Source organism: Crocuta crocuta, unplaced genomic scaffold (genome assembly GCF_008692635.1).
Source record: "Crocuta crocuta isolate KB4526 unplaced genomic scaffold, BGI_CrCroc_1.0 scaffold262, whole genome shotgun sequence".
In the NCBI taxonomy this organism is placed as follows: domain Eukaryota; kingdom Metazoa; phylum Chordata; class Mammalia; order Carnivora; family Hyaenidae; genus Crocuta; species Crocuta crocuta.
In genome coordinates, this window is record NW_027528869.1 from 3,597,682 (window position 1) to 3,609,824 (window position 12,143).

General features: G+C 33.4%; 1 protein-coding gene and 1 non-coding gene across 5 annotated transcripts in view; one reads left to right on the top strand and one right to left on the bottom strand.

The window, feature by feature from the left end:
* Nucleotides 1-12,143, bottom strand: part of ATF7IP (activating transcription factor 7 interacting protein) — a 109,631-nt gene that overhangs the window by 76,155 nt on the left and 21,333 nt on the right. The gene's annotated exons all lie outside the window — the stretch shown is intronic.
* LOC144225292 (small nucleolar RNA SNORA40) lies at nt 2,729-2,844 on the top strand. Its single transcript, XR_013333263.1, has one exon. It is a non-coding gene; the product is annotated as a small nucleolar RNA SNORA40 (small nucleolar RNA).

A 12,143-nucleotide genomic window follows, 5' to 3' on the forward strand; every position in this document is an offset into this window, starting at 1 on the left:
AGAGAATCAGAATTCAAAGAGGCTCCAGGCTCTGAGCTGTCAGCACAGAGCCCAATGCAGGGCTCAAACCCATGAACCATGAGATCATGACCTGAGCCGAACAGGGGCTTAACCGACTGAGCCACCCAGGTGCCCCAGGATCCTTTAAGTTTTGATTCTTAAATAAAACTGTGATAAATTCCACTCCAAAATGCACTGTTCTGCTGAGAAAAGATAAAAATATGTTGGGTTTTGTCATGTATTCAATCTTTATCAAATGCCTAAGTGGTCACTATTATAAGATAATTTTAAAATATTCTAAAGAAACAATGTGATTTTAAAAAGTACAAAAATGTAGCATAGATTAAAGTGTTACTGCATGTAGATTTTAATATAAATGTGGAAGAGAAATACAGGCAGTAATATAATGCATGGATATCTTTCTACATGAATGACCATGAAAATTAGGAGAAGTTCTCTACTTTTCATTAACTGTTATCTCTTCAAAACAGACTGTTTATTCTTAATAATCAAAAACATGATTTCAAGTGTGTCACTGTAAACAAGACCTCTACACAGCCCTTATTCAGTCTTACTGATAGGGTTAGTACTCCTACTTTTTATAAACCAGATTTCTGAAAACTGACTCTGCATAAAGAATCACTCAAATTTCAGCTGAGAAGGGGAAAGAGTATGCCTTTCTATACAACTGCAATTGCACTTCTGCTCATAACCCTATTTATAATTCAGTTACATCCACAAGACTTCACAAGTAGTTGCTAAGCAACAGGAACATACTGAGTTCAGAGCTATTGAAATCTGGCTCTCTGCCACATGAAAATATTTATCAGAGCCTAGAGCCTCCAGAATTTACAAAATGAAGAAGAAAAGGAAAGAAAAAGAAAGAAACATTCCAAAGAAATACAATAATAAATAGAGTAAGCCACCAAGCTCTTTTAAAAGATTCACAAATTCAGATCAAGGACTTCATTTTGGTATTTCCAAATATTTATTGTATTTCTGTCCTAAACTTTTTTCATCACCTCTTTCATGTTGAAACAGACTCTGAAGTTATTCTACTAGAGAAGAGAAGAAATATGATTAGCCATGTTATGCCTGATGGCTAACAAATGACCTAATCAATACATTGTACAAAGGACAGCTCTTGGAGAGACTGGAACAGTCTGTGGGACGTGACTGAGACCTTCTATGTTGGGTCTTTAAGGTCAAGAGATGAGAAACTATACAATTTCATCAAATTCCTTTATCCTCATATGCCTGGTTAACTCTAAGAGATAATTTTTTTTACCCCAAACTTCACTGTTTTCCAATTTTAAGTACCTCTAATAATTAAAAAATTTAGCATATTTAAAAATTTATTCACAACCAAAAATGGTTACAAATATTAACTGTCCTTTTTCAACAGATAATGAAAAGGCACTGAATATGTTTCAACACTCTCTCACTGATAAAAATAAAAATTAAGAACATAAAGACTGCTCCTGAGGTTCATAAAGGCTACTTGAAACCAATGGGAAACTTTATATTTAGTGATAAAACACCACAGGTATTTCCATTCTAGGCAAAAACAAAAAAATGTGATAACATGTTTAATACTGTTCTAGAAATCGTATCAAAATTAATAAGAGCACACAGAAGATACAATGAAGAAAGCATTTATTTCAGAATCACAAGAGACAGGTATCTAGGAACAATATCATATGAAAAGCTTCACAGAGCTATAAAATATAGGAAATATTAGAGCTACATTGGATATGACTTGTAGAAAAACATCAATTATTCCACAATAAAACTTATTAGAAGTAATTCTAGCTAAAATGCCATCTAGTTATATTTATATCAAAACAAACTTTAAGTTAATCTGCCAAAAAAATGGCAAAACAGGAAGAAAACTGAAAGTCAAAAGAAAAAAATGATGCTTGCCTTCTCAGATGTGAGAACATATGACAAGGAGTAATTATCATAAGTATTAAAAGATGAGTACAATAAATTATATAGAAAACAGACACAAGCAATGCAATACCTGATAGAGATAGCATCACAAATTAACAGGGAATGAACTTTGAAAAAAATGGTTGAAAATGGATCAAAACAGCAGTTGAGTAAATGATGAATGACTGAATTCTACTCCTGAAACCAATATTGCACTGTATGTCAGCTAACTAGAATCTAATTACAATTTTTTGAAGAAAAAAAATAGCAAATGAGCATATCAGCACAACAGCAAACAGACTTAGATATGAAATCACAAAAGTTTTCAAAGGCACAGAAAGCACTACATGTAACCACAAATTCTGAGAAATACTTGAAAACTAAAAAGCACAAGGATATGAAATTAGTATCCTGAGTAAAAAGGAATACCAATTAGTGAATAAAAAGGACAAACAATTCAAAATAAAAATTAAAAATCATAAACAGGCAATTCATAAAAAACCAAAGATAAGAAAAAAATATTAAACTTAATAATCACAGAAACACTAAACAGAAAAAAACACATTTTTACACATCTGATTGGCAACCATAGTTGGCAATGATATATAGCAATGAGTAGTCTCAATACACGGCTAGTAGAAGACATCATTGTCATAATCATTTTTAAACGCAAATAGGCAAGAACTGTGCACCATTTTGACACACTGGAGACATTTTGAGACGTCTATCTTAAGATATACTAGCATATTTTAAAAAGGAATGTTATCATTGATACCTACTGCTAGACCAAAATAGCAAAAATACAAATTGTTTTTGTTTAATTTGTGGACAAAGTATGAAAAATAAATCCTCTCTTGCAATCCAGAACTCACTGTTCAAGTATGAGCTTTGATACAGATTAGAAGGAACATGATACCTAAAAAAAGATAAAAGTAATCAGGGTATTATTGATAAACATGAAGGTGGTTCCAGGCCTACAGAATTACTAAAACTATATGATATAAGGGAAATCTCAGTTATATGAATTAGTATTCTTATTTTAATGTTGACTTAAAACAAAGATGCCTTCTTTTTTTTAGGTGCTTTTAATTGAGAATACAATGTCTGGGCTTAAAAGTATTGGTATATCCCAATAATCTGTACAATTCTAGGGTGTGACAGTTCAAGGGTGAACATGATTTGAACTTATTCATGTTTAGAGGGCATCTGAAATGGAGAACCAGGTAGATCCATCTACTCTGACCTTAAATGAGGCCCTAAAGTAAAAGAAGCTGGATCTTAAAAATTATAAGTGGGGAATTTTTGAAGTATGTCCATATTCAGGGGGAGATCAAAGAAGCCCAACCAAAAGAATTGTAGACTGAATGATGACAACGCCTGTTTACTGAACAAAAAGTTCTTTTTAAAAGGACTATTTTGGGGGCGCCTGGGTGGCTTAGTCGGTTAAGTGTCCGACTTTCGCTTAGGTCATGATCTCGCGGTGCATGAGTTCGAGCCCCACGTCGGGCTNACTATTTTGAAGATCATGAGTCTGACTTGTGATTCCTTCCACTAAGTTGAGGAACTTAGGTGACTGATAGTGGAAGGAATCACAAGTGAAATTCCTTAAATAGACATTTACAGACTTTAAATTAAAAAAATATATATATAACATCTATCACTAAGAAAATAGCTGTAAGAAAATACTGTGAAGCATCCACACTAAGAACATTAAAGGTTAAGAAGAATGTGGTAGATTTCTTTCATGGGCATGAATATAAAGTGTACAACAAAGCAGCCACAGAATTCTTAGTACTTTAGTGCTGCAAAAGCTGGAGCCAAACACCGTTCTGAATACTAGTACTATTACTTCCTGGCTAAGTTACCTGTTGAAGATAACGTATCCCCTCTTTGCCACCATATCCTCAACTATGAAACTGAAACTGTAACAATGACTCTCCTCCTAAAAATGTTACCAGGGTTAAATGGGATAATAAAATAGAAAGTACTTAGAAATGTAAGCAGTCAATAAACTGTTTCCATATTTCATATGTTATTGTCTTAAAACAAAGAAATGATATATTTCTAAATATTTATATAGGCAAGTAGTGATATTTTAAAGTCTGTAAGGATAAACGCCAAACTAGTTTATAGCAATTCACATGAGGAAAAACAAGAGAACAGAAATACAGAGTTTCACTTATATGTGCCAGTTCCAATTGTCACAGTGAAAACACATTCATGTAATTTGTATGTTAGTGGTTAAACCTATTCCACTTTTCCCAATCTCTTCCACGCTAATGATAAGCGAGGGCAGCAGCAGCATTTATAAATGTGATTAGTTGACCCACCCAGATATTAAACTCCAGAAGAGACAGAAGACTAATAGCTAAAAGATAAATTCCCAGCATTTCCCATGAGTAGCAAGTACAAGTACCATTTCCCAGCCCCTCACAATCACTTGATTCGCACTGACCCAAAGTAAAACAGGAAATCTCAAATATGAAAATGAGTATAATCACAAATAGATGCCAAACCTTACAAACAAACAAAAACTAGTTAATCGCTAGAATGAACAGAGAACATTCTGACATAGTATATTAACTATCCTGAAAGTGTACTGTACCCATAAGAACAAGCTGATATAAAAAGAAATCAACTTCAAATATTAGAAATTCAAATCATGAGCTGCATGAACTCAGCTGAAGTGAGACGCAGTTAATCAAGACCAGATGCTCTCCCAAAATAGTATACAAAGGGAAAACAGAAAAGCTAAGAGAGATGAGGAACATACCCAGAAGCAACAACTTTCACTGAAGATGAGTTTTAGGGGAAAAAAAAGGAGAAGGAAATAAGAAAAAACAACTCACAGAGTTGAATTTAAAAACATATATATACTTTTTCCATAGAACAGGACTAATTACCAAAACAGACTAAATTAAAACAAGAAAAAAGGTAGTATCTAGACATACTGTATTAGGATTTCAGAAAAACAATGAGGAAATACTAATAACTTAGAGTAAAAAATCGTTTAACCACAAAGGAATAAGAATTAAACTGACATCAGACTTGTCATCAGCAATACTGAATGCTAAAATAAACAACAGAATATCCTCAAAGTTCAGGGGAGAATTTATTTTTAGCCTAGATTCTACTGCCAGAAAAACTAGCAATCAACAGGATAGACAAATAAAGATATTACTTCTGAGCAAGACTGAGGAAACAGGCCCTTGTTAAAATAATTACATAAAGATACAGTACAGGTACAAGACAGCAAAAGACCCTAAGTAATGGGAGGAATGTTCCAAAAGGAGACATCTCAATGCTCCAAAAAACAAGTAAAACTCATCACTGGCTGGCTGAAAATGAGGATCTATCATCTTTAAAATAAATATTCTGGAATTAAAATCTCAGATAATCATAGGATGGGAGGTAACAGATTTATGGGTTGTGAAATGTAGGGCAAAAATAAAGAAAACTGTCAGCCTAAAAAAACTTATCAGGTTTCAAACTGGGTTAAGTGACAAAAATATCTGATACGCATTATAAACAAGAGACATGCCCTATAACAAAATAGCACATACAGGTTAAAAATTTAAAAGACAGAAAAATAATACACTATTTAACATGAATAAAAAGAATTCAAATAGAAAATCATGTAATTGGACAAAAAATATGTATTTCCTATAGATAAAAGGTACAATCTACTAAACTGTATCACTTTAAATCACATAAAGCTTTAAACAGGGTTAAAATTTTCAGGAAGAAACTAATAAATCCACAATCAGAGCTAAATACACCAATCTACAGATTAAGAAAATCATAGTATAAACAATGCATTTCTTAATCAACATGCTAAAAAAGTAGAAAAGTAGAATTGTATATCCAACAAACTTAGAATATGTATTTTCCACAAACACCTCCAACACACATTAATGCTGACCACATATACAGTGACGAGGAAATATTAATAAATTCAAAGACCCCCCCCCAAAAAAAATCACACAAAGCCACGTCCTCTGGCCATAACAAAGCTAGATGATCAACAATGAAATGAGAGGAAAAGGATCTCCTTATAAATTAAAAAAATAATAATAAAAAATCTTTTGGATTAAGGAAGAAATCAGTGATGAAATAATAACAAAATATTAACAATACAACGTAGGGAATTCATCTAAAATGATACTCAGAGGAAAACTGATAGCCTTAAATGCACATATTAATAAAAAAAAATCCCACAAACTCAAAAATGCTAGTAAAGGAGGAAAGACATTACAATAAAAACAGAAAATTATGAGAGAAAACTCAATGAAACAGCAACCATCAATAAAACCAATAGCCAGTTTTTTGAAAAAAGCAGAAAATATACCAAGGAGTACCAAAAGAAAGCATACTAAACAGCACAGAAGTTATAAAAAACACCTAACTACAAATATAAAGCAATACATTACAATACATTGAAACAATGGTTCAAATATCCAGGTATATTAAAGGTTATCTAAGGTATGTGTGAAAAATACTGAGGGATTTTAACTTATTGAACTTACCAATAAAATTCACCAGTGCTAGGTGGCTGTCAGAAATGTCAAAACAAAGTTAAACTGCAGACCAGAGAGAGATACTTTTTACTATTACGTTTACTTCAGATAAAGGGAGGTCCAAACAGTAGGACACAAGAGGACGACCAGGCTAAAGTATGACCTAGAACAACATGTTGTATGAGGAGTAGCTGGGAAAATGGAGAATATGGAGCCTAGAAATCACAGGGGAATTTTAATGGCTTTCTTTAAATAGCATGGGTCTATCATGTAAAACAGATACAGAGAGAAACAGGCAGGTAGGCAGACAGACAGACAGACAGACAAATGGACCCGTACAGAAACAAAAACAATGAAAGGCCAAGACCACCTCAAAAACCACAAATGTTGATTTGTTCAGATGTCCAAAAAAAGAACGAATTGCCTTATGAAATTAGAGACCTTCCCTTCTGTCATTAGAAACGTTGAAGCAGAAGCTAGATAATTAACTGCCAGGAATAATAAACAGGAGATTCCTGTGAGAAGTATGATGGTACACCTACTTGATCACCTAGGTCTATTCCACTTCCAAGATTATGGTATTCTACATCGTTCGCTAATTAATTGTTATCTAAGAGGAACACAAAAACTAAAAACTCAAAATTTATCCCAGATTTTTTAATCATTTCACACTCACCTCTAATAGTCTCAAAGATTACACATCTTTATCTTCAAGACATTATCACTGTCTTCTTATATGCTTCTCTTTACGGTTATTTGTCTATATAGAAAATACTCCTCCATGTATTTTGCTATGACCCCCAACTGAATATTTATTGAACAGCATTCAGTAAATTTCTCTGTTGTGGTCTAAGTTCCCTTGCCTCTTTACCTATAAATAAAAACCCCGCAGTTGGCCTCAACTATTCTAACATTCTCCCAATTAATTGCTCTAGAGAAGGGTGAGAACTTCCCCAACTGTTTCAGAGATACGTGTTCTCCACGAGAGAAGCAAGCCCTGCTCCTAATCCAACAACCTTCAGCACATTAAGCAAAATTGGTATCTTTCTATGATCACCATTTCTCTAATCCTAGTGAAGCTGTTTACGGAGATGAAACACACACCCACAAACATGTGTAAATGATTATATATTTTTTAAAAGCCTAAGCAACACTGTCAAAAGGCAAAGAGAAACAGGTTGTCCCCCTGAAGCATGAGTGTGTGGCTTCCATCCACACTCTATCTTAGCCGGCCTCTAGCTTTTAAGTACCCGGCCATGTAGTAATAAACGGCCTTTCAGAGCATCTAGAGAGCTGGAAGTCCCATCTAAAACTAACACTTTTAGGTTGCAGAAAGATCCTGCTGTTCAACTTCTAGAAAGAGAGGCAAAGAGTAAACAACTGCCTAATATCATCCCTTTCCTCCTCTACTTCTCTAAACTAGCCTCATTATCACCCATTGCTGTGTCACCTAGGCACACTCATCGCCCAAAATATATCCATCAGTAATATATTTTATCACTGGCCATACTGGTATTAGCAGACACACATACCTGCATTTCTTTAAAAACATAAATCTTTACACTTTTATATATAGTATAGTTATATATTCCTTATGTTGTATAGTCCCTTATTTTTATTTACATTGGATTATGGTTTTCTGCATGCAATTTTTCAAGTATACAAAAAACAATATAATAAATGCCTCTTGTGATGCTTAACCAAACTTTAAAAATATTAAAATAAAATTTCTAACACATCCATTTTAGTTTTACCCTTAAATTCACTTTGTTAAAATGGTGATAAATTAAAATCTGTGGAAATGGAAAGGATAAGGGCCGAACTAGAAAACTTGACCCTGTTATATGTATAAACACACATTAACTAAAGTATGTCAATGAACCATTTGTGAGAACAGAAGCAGTCAGATTTTGATGATAAATTCAAAGTGGTGCATTTACACGAAAACTTCATGGTTTAGTAAGGTTATAAAATGTCATTTCTCTCTATATACCAGCTGGTGTCACTACAACTGAAAACACAGTAACAGGACTATAATGAAAAGAGGTCTAAAACTGATTTCTATGTAATATGAATTGTATGCATGAGTAATGTTCATATATGAAGTCTGTTAGTTCATTTCAATACAAACCTGAGAAAAATTATAAAAAGTGAAAATTATTTTTTAAAAGACCAAATCCAAATATGGCATTCTAAATCTCCTGAGAAATTTACATGAAACAATCTACTAACCCTGGTATGATTAAAATTAAAACCAAACAGAAAAACTTTCCAAAGATGAGAGATAGACATAAGGCCTGAGGGGTCAGGGGTGGGAGGTGGGGGTGGTCACAAAAAAAGGACCTGAATCTCTTACCTGTGGGTAGCTTGATATTGTGAAAAGGGCTTCCTCTTCTGTAAACCACTGCTACTTAGTTCATTTGTATACACATTAAAAGCTAATGCAGACTTCTAGAACAGCTTTCTTGAGCCTAAATTCCTTGCTTGGTTCATATTCATTAAAAAAACAGGCATACAGTAGATTGGCTACATATTAAAATTCCTTTCAAACAGTGGTTTACATCTGTTGTGTAGTTTGTGCAGCAAACATCCCATTAACCACAAAAGCCAAAAAACGTCAGACAGTATGCCAATGAAGCTCACAGAACACACAAAGTACATCTTCCAAAGGACTGTTGCAAGTGAAGATGCCTAGAATCAGAATTCTTTTGTACTGCTTCCTATTCTGCCAACTATTAGGACTGCAGCAACTGTGTTCAGTTAAGTACCTCCCACATATTACCCAATAGTATCAATAGGCATAAAGCTATAAAAGCAGAACTATAAGCTTTAAAGGCTTATAGCTTCTCATTATTCCACATATTGTCAGTTGTGGAGGTCTCAGTACTCTTTCCCTAAAGCATCAACTCTGTTCTTTCAGTCCAAAAGGCTGAATTCTTATACATTCCAAACAGAAAATCCACGACACATATTATTTGCTGCCCTAGCACAGCCAGACTGCAGTTACAGCTAGCTGGCACCAGTAAGAACAATTTACATAAAGCAGTCCTCATTTCATGACCAGACTAAAGGAGAATACTGCTGAGTAAACCCTCCCCCATTCGTTCCCCAACAAGCACTGACTGGTTCTAGAATATACCCAGTTATGTATTTATCAATATGATTCAAATCCAGGTAATAAGTGAAAATCAACTTATAATTCTTATGTACCTGAAATTCTACCTCCACCATGCCAAAAATATTTCTAACACCCAGAGATATTAAAAAACCTTAGTTTTTTTGTGGCATAGATCAATATGATTACATAAATCCAAGAATTGCTATTTTTAACAATCATTAAAAATACAAATTATAATTCACACTAGCTAAAAGCTGTCCTCATTATACCCCACAGCCACATTCCAAATTTTGTTAACTAATCACTTAAATAGTAAATGATCATTAAATAGATTTGCTCTTAGAACCACACTCCTTTACATTTCACCAAATAATAAGACTTAATGCATCTTCAAGTACCACTATTATCATGGTTATGATTCAACATATTTAGCACTCGTTAATATTACTAAAGTTTTTTTTATAAACTCAGGCATGTTAAATTACAAATATCTATACAAGAACATATTTTGTCAGTGGCACATTCTTGTTTAACCTAAATCATTGTGCTGTCTTATAATGGCCAGATCTGACGGAGCAAGAGTTCTGTCACTGTCTATGAAGTCCTTGGTTTAAATTTTTTTCAGTATTACTTTATGACCTACAAATAAATAATCCTATATCTTCACTTCTATCTTTCCACTTACTTTAGTGGTACAAATATATTAAATTCCATTTTCAAATAAGTCTGGAAGTGAGAGTACAACTAAAATGATAACAAAATGAAAAGAAGTACTTACTATATTAACTAGGGGTTATCCAAAATATGTTCCGTATTTTTTAATCTTATTTTCAGCTGTTTTAAAACACTGTTCTTAAACTATCCTTATTATACAATAAAGACAATGGGACTCTAAATTAGGGGAAAGATGAAGTTATCATATAGCAACAGGAATTAGTAGACTTCTAATCCTAAATACCTAGGTTTTCTTTGATAAGCAATAATAGATTTTCTCAAATATTCTCTTTTCAGAATCTGTGCTCCACCAGGAGCAGGAGGAGAAACAGGGACAAATATACACAATATGGTATGATTTCACATAGTTTACGCTATGTAAGGAACATCTGGCTACTGATCACAAAATCTCAGAATTGGAAACCATCCAGGTATTGTATTCCTTCCGGTTTTAATTTTGTTAGATGTGTCACTCTTCTCTTTTCCTACTTTATGCATCCAACTTTTTGAATAAAAGTACTTGAAAATCAAAGGACCTAAAATCATTTAGTCCAGCATAAAATATGATGTGAATAACAACGATTTTTTTTAAAGCTGAATAAGTTAAACAATCACCTGACAATGAATTAGTTAATCGTAAGAAGTTAAATTCCCTATTACCTGCTTACTAAAGAACCAATAGTTAGTTATTATTCTAGCTCAGTGCTTTGCAAATTAATAATGATAAATAACCAATGTTTTATTTCCAATCCATCAAATATCAATACTTTTGTAAATACAATGAAAAAGAATTACTTGAAAGGTAAAATAAAGAGAAGGTATACAAAATATATGCCTCAATTATTTTTATTATTTGACCCAATTGACATAACATTACTTTCTCAGATTGACATAAAAATCTCTAGACACTCATAATTTCAGTTCTAATATCATGGAAGACCAGAATAAAATGATAACTAATCTGAACTGATCTTGAACTGGTTCACAGAGTACATCTGCGTAGTGTTCACCTAGCTATTCACTGCCTACTCTATGCTACTCCCAGGCTTCTCAATCCCTTGGTAGTTTAACCTTCTTATATTTAGTGTCTATCTTCCCATTGCCCTGCCCCAGTGTAAACTCTTTGAGGCCGGGGATCTCATATGCCAGACATCAAAACAGTGCCCAGCAAATAACAGGTACATAATAAATACTTGTTAAATTTGTTGAATCAACTGATAAATTCACAACCCATTTTTGTTTTCACTCTACCATGCTTCCTGAGCACAAACAGGAATTCTTACTGGGTCCTCTTCGAGCTCTTTAAAGTCCTCACTTAGAGATTTAAGCACCTTGCTTTCTGGCATTTTTACTGTAAATCAGCCAGACCCCTAACAACCCCTTACCATAAAGATCATTTTCTAAAGTATCCAAGTGGCCCAGATTTCTCCCCAATTCCATAATGATTGAAAAAAAAAGAAAAAAAAAATGGAAAAAAAGTGCCAGAGGGAACCTTATGAGGAAAAAGCAATTGATATTTACTAATAACTTAGTTTGTATCCTACACTGCACTAAATGCTTTACAGATGCTATGCTCATTTAAATCCCTATATCAACTCTGTATGGTAGAGACTTTATTCCCATTTTAAAGATAAGAAAACTAAAGTCTGAAAATAAGCAACTAGCTTCATCTCCTGAAACATAATGCATAAAATGTACTGAACACTTATGACAGACATTATACTTTAAGCATTATATATACATTTCTCATATAAACTTCTAACTAGTCAGTGAAAGAAAATGAATTCACTTTCACTCTGATTCCAAAGTCTGTTCTTCCCTGACTCCTTATCTAATCCAAATCCAACCACCCCTCTCATTTC